The sequence below is a fragment of the Amblyomma americanum genome, chromosome 1, assembly GCF_052857255.1.
Source record: "Amblyomma americanum isolate KBUSLIRL-KWMA chromosome 1, ASM5285725v1, whole genome shotgun sequence".
Classification (NCBI taxonomy): domain Eukaryota; kingdom Metazoa; phylum Arthropoda; class Arachnida; order Ixodida; family Ixodidae; genus Amblyomma; species Amblyomma americanum.
This window is the reverse complement of record NC_135497.1, coordinates 245,322,399-245,330,099: the sequence shown is the minus strand read 5'-3', so window position 1 is coordinate 245,330,099 and position 7,701 is coordinate 245,322,399. Positions and strand designations below refer to the sequence as shown.

At 46.1% G+C, this 7,701-nt stretch overlaps 1 non-coding gene across 1 annotated transcript; it reads right to left on the bottom strand.

Moving 5' to 3' along the window:
- Positions 1-5,874: 5,874 nt before the first annotated feature.
- Positions 5,875-5,946, bottom strand: TRNAK-UUU (transfer RNA lysine (anticodon UUU)). The gene has a single exon. It is a non-coding gene; the product is annotated as a tRNA-Lys (tRNA).
- Between the last annotated feature and the right edge of the window lie 1,755 nt (positions 5,947-7,701).

Here is a 7,701-nt window from a genome sequence, read left to right as displayed (position 1 = left end):
TTCCTCACCGGTTTGAATCGCGTGGCACGAAAAATTTTAGACGAAATTTTCTCGGCAATAAATGTTTCTTTTTTGCTTTTGGACAGATATCAACATAGCCAGAAAAAGCCACAAATCACCTTTGTACTAAGAACGGAAGTTCTGTGGAGTTGTCCCCAGTGTCTCTTTAAAATATGCTGGCAGTCGGCAGCTGCAGGGATTTACCGAAATAGGAATTTATGAAAGGCACGAAACAATTATCTGTGTCGCGTCCTCCTTTCGAAGAGTTGGCTCGTTTTTATGAACGACGCCCTACACGGTTGCAACCATCGCTCCATCTCACAACAGCGGTTTGTTTAATGGTCACGGGGAGTACCGTCGAATATAACGACAGCATGCAACGGAGCCAAGGTTCTCTCATGGCAGGTCCCACCTGCGGTCTTGTGCCATTTGACCTCTCGCTGTATATTCTTGCAGCTTGTTTTGAAATCACAAATAAACTATCAACTTCAACTATCGTTCCATGCGGCCACAAAGTGCTGGATCCGAGGCGGTGACTAGGGAATGCAGTTCCGTTGTCGCATTACGGTAGAGTGTCACTGAAGGAGCAGCCATCATTTATGAGTGTGCATGCCTTACTCTGGCTGGAGCTCTACCGAAGTGTCTCCCTTTTTTTATAAGACCACGTGGGCCTCAGCGGTCACTCGTGACCAATTTGCTGTTTTTAACACGATTACTAAGCGACTGTTGTCTGTGTCTGCCTGGTTGATTCACCACCCTCATTCATTCACTGTTTTCTCACCTACGCAGACGGCTGAACCTGAAGTTTATGGGCGCCCTGCGCGAGTTCGTCGGGTTCTGCTACGCCATGGAAAGGCACGGCGACAGATTCGATTTCGTTTTTTACTGCTATTTCGATATTTGTGAATTTTATGTAATTGTAAATTGTGTTGTAATTTATTAAATGTGAAGAACGCCTTATTTGTCCCATAATTCCTTCAAGCACATATAAGTGCTCTGTGAGCACTTATATACTCGTGGGGACTGTTCATTCGTCAAAAAAAGGTCAAACTGCAGGTGGAACAGAATTTATAAAAAAAATGAGGCAACATTTCGTTTGGTTTATGGGGTTTGACGTCCCATAGCAAATAAGGCTATGAGGGACGCCTGGAGGGAACATTTTAAGCTCCGTCTGAAATATATGACGCCATAGCCGAATGGGTAAATTCCTATATATGAAGGAGGTCATTCTCTACGTTGATATATCCCGGGGAGTCCCCATGCCCCTCCTGGTGCAGTGGTGCAGCGGTTAAGCGATGCGTCGGTGTCCTGCGATGGAAGGCGTTCCAAGCGGCGTGCCTCATGTGCGGCCCAGGTTGATCTTTCCGAGCGACCAATCAGTTCAACTGCCAGCAGCCACGGTGGGCAGTTTTCTCACAGTCGGGTTCAGGTGCCCAGATTGGGATGACAGTGCAAGGTCACGTGACCTAGGTGGCCCACCTGTCTCCTGGGTCGCTCTCGGGGCATCACCTGCCGGAGTCATGCTCGTGAATCTTCGCTCACAACACCGACTCCGACAGCACCGACAGCAGATTTTCTGGACAATGGGGCCTTTAACGCTATCGCGTTTATACTTAGAGATGCGACAAGAAAGACTGAGTGCACCCACGCATGCTAGACCAATCATTCAGCTGTATAATCCACAGGTCAGGGGAAATAAATCACTTTACGTCAAAAAATCGGAGAATCGGCTTCTGTTGCTGCTCCTGTGTCCACAACTGCTATTCATGACTTTCGGTGAATATGTTGACATGACACTCGCTCTGCTCTCGAAACACTGAAACCAACGCTAGGCCCACCCAGGACTCGCTCCGACAGTTCGAAGTCAGAAACAAAGGACTATCCTGTACAGACCAACGCTTAATTGGCAATGTTTACACGCATTAACGACCAGACCTTGGCATTTGCCAATGGCCAGACCCATGGAGCTCTGGGCAGACATTAAGATGAAAGACAATAAAACATCAGTATAATGCAAAATTTTTGGTGTATTCATTCGCCTCGAAGTTCTTGAATCGAATACTAATATTCCTGATGTCATTGAGCTTGGGTGTCGTCGATACAGGACGCCCCTGAATATTTTACAGCGCTCCAAGCAGCACTCATGACGCGTTGCAATAATATGGAAGGCATGTTCAGAAGAAATAATTTCATTCTGCATTGTATCCCTGATGCAGCTGAAACACAAAATTAGGAGAGAAAGCACTTGCTTCATTTTCAAACGCACTCTGCAGCGAATCCACGCGAATAGGTATACAGGGCGTATTTTTAAATTTTAATACATTTTGATTTTAGTACCTTCGTGATACATCGGTCTGCTCTCTTTAGCTGGATTGCACAGGAGGAGACATTATACTCCTCATATGAATCAGAAATTAGACGATTAATTAACGTCAATTAGGTAACATTTTTATTTTTTATTTTAATGGGCACGGTTTTAATCCGAAATTGATGGCCGTCAAATAGAAGGGGAGCCTTGGTTGTAAATTTTCTTAATTGGCAATGTTTTTTCAAATATCGAACGCCAAAAAATGCGCAATTGATGCCTTTTTAAGTTGGCTTTGCCGCATTATTTGAATATAAGATAGCATCGCTGCGCGTCATATCGCCGCTGTAATCAAGTTAACAACTTCTACATCATCAATTACACAAACTGCGTCAGCCCATTCACAGACGTCTCCACGGGAGCGTTGGGACGTCCAAGCACTCCAGCTAGCTCAAATACATTTGAGTAAGCGAGTGTACATGGTCGTCACAGGAGTTCAAAACACTGAAGATAAGTTTTGAGTGCGTCAATGTTTATTGCCCTTTGCACCTTCACTGAATCTTGAATCTTCTCGCTGAGCCCGTTCGTCATATTTTAAGACAGCTGCGGTGGCATTAATACTCTTCTGCCGAGCCCAATAGGTCAGGGCTGCTGCAAAACAAAACATAGTAGTTCATTTTTATAGGTGAAGAGCACACAGCAAGTACAAATAAAATTTACGCTCTTTACCCACGCAAGTCTATGAGGTGTCCAGGGGTGCTCTCTGCAGCATTAAGACGCAATCGTGCTGAGCGGAGTTCGCTTCCATATACACTTCGGCACACGATCCGAACGCATGCCCACTTCTCGTATAGTAGAGATCAGTTGCATACATCACCAGCCTTTGTTTCAATCAACAGCGAGTTTGGAAAAACAGCCAAAGGAGTTAGCATAAAAATATAACGTGCCACTAAATGCGTTAGAATTTTTCATTACGAACGCAAAAATAGCATAAAATACACTTAAATGAGCGAACTGAGTACGCACCTGGAAAGGGCATGATTGCATCCTGTGAAAACAACTTGTAGTCCTAATTGGTATTGACGGGTCCACTTCGCCGAGTAGTCAAAGCAAGCAAACTGTCTTCCTTCAGCACCATCAAGGAAAGAACTGCTGAACAATCTCGCCAACAATAGTATGCGAAAAATTAATTCTATGTCGAGGTTCTTCAAACACAACGTTCCCGCGAAACACGATGAAAAATTGCACATGCCATCCGCGCGACCATTGCCGCAATGGCTACCCTAGCACGGACGGCGTGTGCGAAACTGACGCTTGTTTCGTCAACTTTTTTTACTTACTACTATCTTTTCACTAGCATAAAAAATAAGTTAATAATTTTTAAATTGTAACAAATTATTTTTCTCATAGCTGTAATTGTCAAGCATAGTTTGTGCTATTATTGACAAAATACGTTACGAACGTCAACGCGATGGCAACATCGAGGATGACACCCGCACCCGGTCCGCTGATGGCTGGAGACACGACATGTCGCGGAAGTCACAGTCTTAGAAGTTTGTTTTGGGATGGTTCGGCAATTGTAAATAAATAAATAAATTTAATGTTACCATGTCCGAAACGCCTATGTCACAACGGGTTGAGACAGAAAGAGAACAGGCTTAATAAAACAAAAAATTAAGCAGTAATGCGTGCACACGATATTTTCGCAGCATATGCGTGTCGACACATGTTTTGAGGGAAGTGGTGTTATTCGCCAGGAGAGCGCCTACGGGCGTTTTCACATGCAGTGCTCACAGTGCAATCGGAATGATGTTCGCTAATGAGCCAGCTTCCATGTAATTTCGCATTACGTTCACTTCTGCGCCTAATGACTGTGCAATGTGCTGAGCCGCAGCAGCAGTAAAAAAATTTACCATTTGGTTTTAACCCACGACCAGTTCTGCCCATTTGGCCCTCAATTGGGAATTTTTGCTTCCCACTTGACCCACAAATGGAACCACTAACTACCTAGTTGGTCCTCAGTTCCTACTGCTTGGTTCTCAACTGGGAATTGATGTTTCCCAGTTGTTGGCACACTTGACCAATTGCCTCCCACTTGGTCCTCAACTGTGACCAGTTGGGCTCCATCTGGGTTTCCAAGTGGAACCAGTTGGTCTCCAACTGGTTTCCAACTGGTACCAGTTGGTATCCAACTGGGACCAGTTACTCCCAGTTGAAAGCAGTTACTCCCAATTGAATTTCCAGTTGAAGATTTTCACCTGGGGCGCCATACCGCCATTCGCAAGCCAGACCGAGGGGCAAGCTCAGCCGTCATTTACGATATACACTTCAGTGAACTCGGTTAAGCATCCATCTTTCCTTTCTCCTTCGCGCATCGAAAAGCAGCAGTGTCAAGCGTGAAGTCGCCGCTCACGATATCCGTTCCAAGAGAGGCTGCAGACAACCCGCCGTGCCCAATTCTGCGACGCAATCCGAGACGGCCCCGCTGGCGCTGCTAGGCCTAGCGCCTACGTCGCTGACAGACGCATCGTACGCACTCACGACTCTCTCGCCGTCTTTTGATCCTTTGCGCCGCCTGCTGTCGATTGCATCCCGACCGAAACTAAAATTTGCTCCTTCGTTCCGGAAGTAAGCGAAACAGATAAAGGTACACAGTTCCACTGGCGCGTTCTTTTGAAAAGCAGCAGCAATTCTACCTCGCTCCGTCTCAGTTGCCGTACGGTGTTTATATCTACACCGTTCGGAAGGTTCGGAATGGCGACAACCACTCCGTTAGAGACGGCTGATGAACGATTGCGGAACTCGTTAGCACATCGTCAGTTCTAGCTGGTGTTGCTTCGATGTTTATGATATCATGTGCTCCGTTTTACCGGCGTTCTCGTCTGGCGATGCGGAGTTTTAAAGCGGACGAACACCGATAAACCTCCCATCTCGTGTCATTCGTGTTTAGTTTGTACCGGCAATCATTCACAGAAAAAAGTAAATGAATTATGCTGAACGTTACCGTTTGAAAACATAATTGATTAATTGCAAATTTAGCCATGGAGATGGAGGTTTTCGCTTTCGACCAGTGTTAACCTGAACTAACCCACCAGCAAATTTTTTTAGGAAAGGAAATGGCGCAGTAGCTATCTCACAATTCTCGGTGGACGCCCGAAACACGCTGTAAGGGAAGGGATAAAACAGCTATTGAAAGAAGAAAGGAAGAAAAAGGTGCCGTAGTGAATGCCTTCGCAATTAGTAGTAGTAGTGGTTTATTAAAATATTTATCAAATGGTAGGATAAGGTTTTTGCAGCCCCGGCATCAGCCATCGAAGCTCAAGCACCTGAGCTGGGGCATAATAATAATAATAATAATTGGTTTTTGGTGGAAAGGAAATGGCGCAGTATCTGTCTCATATATCGTTGGACACCTGAACCGCGCCGTAAGCGAAGGGATAAAGGAGGGAGTGAAAGAGGAGAGGAACAAAGAGGTCCGTAGTGGAGGGCTCCGGAATAATTTCGACCACCTGGGGATCTTTCGCACAGCACACGGGCGCCTTAGCGTTTTTCCTCCAAAAAAACGCAGCCGCCGCGGTCGGGTTCGAACCCGGTTACTCCGGATCAAAAGTCCAGCGCCCTAACCACTGAGCCACCGCGGCGGGTTGAGCTGGGGCAGCGGAATTAAAGGATAGCAGGCAGAATGAGAAATGAAATGAAAGTGGCGAAGGGGAACAGGAAGAAAGGATCTGGGTAGAGGTAATATAGACAGTCTATTTACACAGTAAGAATGGTGTACAGGTTGCGCGTGTGATTAGTAATTGAAACTAAAATTGAAAATTGGATTTCGAGGAAAGGAAATGGCGCAGTAACTGACTCACATCTCGGTGGACGCCTGAACTGCGCAGTAAGGAAAGAAAGAAAGGAGGGACAAGAGAAGGAAGAAAGAAGTGCCGTAGTGGAGGGCTCCGTAATAATTTCGACCACATGGGGATCTTTAACGTGCACAGACTGCAGTCGCGGAAGTTGCAGTTACGACAGGCTAGTCAGATTTTCAGGCTAGTTTTTGCGTGCAAGGTGCTCGTAGTGACTGAAAACCTCCTTGTGCTGAAATCTGTGCACTTGGTGACTTCAAGTGAGTGTTACACATGCCATCCTGCTTTGCGCCCGTCTGCACAAGAGGCAACAGAAATGACGCCACTGATAATAATTTTTTCACACCACCTCACGATGACAGCCACATAATAAATGGGAGCAGATACTAGGGACAACTTCTGCGAGGGAGAAGAAAGAGAAGAGTCCTGGCACTGAAGGAAGAACTCAGAATTTAAAGACAAGGAACCCCAAGAGCACTGGTCGATCTCCTGCCTTTGCAGCGCCTCGGGTTCGTGTCATCAGCATGTGGCATGACAGGGCACAGCTCGATGCTTGTACACTAAAACAGTGTTGTCGTTACATCCGATGGTGTGAATTGCTATAACCGACGAAAATCATAGTGAGAAACTAAAGTGCTTGGACGGCATGACACACACAACACGTAAGACGAGAAGCGCTCCTTGTTTATTATCATGTTATTTTCAAAGTTATTGTGTGTACTGTTGTGCCGTGCAGCTATGGGCGCGGCGCTGCTTGTCGTTGCGGAGGTGTAGCAGACGACGCGCGAGGTGTGTAGAAAAGCACGACTGCAGCGCCGTTACTTCTAGCTGTGTCCACATAAGCACGCCAACAAGCGTCGGGTGTCGGAAGCTGCGAAATCGAAATTGTGTGCATTGAATCTTGAACGCATTCTTTTGCTTTGTCTAATATTCTTCCTCTTTTAAATCTTTTTTCAACCTCACATGAAAACAAGGATTTTGTGCTAGCACAAAAATTCACAGAGCTCATCGCAATGGCAAACCAGGAGCTGCAAGCATCCCCTTTTTCCTCTGTTTTCGCCTCTTCCTTAGTGGAACTCCTATAAAATCCTTTGTATACTTTCGAGCTGCTTCTCTTGCTCATCTCCATCTTAATTTTTTTAACTTTCATTGAATGACGTTCTGGCTTTTAAAAAAAGGCCTTCTTCTATCATGGCCTGGCAAAAGCCCGCGGACGTCACCGACGACCAGGTTCCGCCAAGGTAGACGTGAAATGAATGCCCTCACTGTATTTAATCGCGAGCTACCCCCGAAATATTGCCTGCATGTTCTCTTGTGCACGCGCAAAACAAACTGGAAGTACAAGAAAAATGTCTCGAGGTCTCTCTACTTCTCGAGCCAATACACCGCCGTGGGTATGTGCCATTATACCCTAAGATATCATCATTATCAGCTCTTGTCGGCTGCTCGAGCTCTCTGCGCTCGAGCGGCACGAGACATCGAACGCACGCCATCTTTTCTTTAGAGCCGTTCCTTCATGAGGCACCGCGAAGCTTGGTGCGT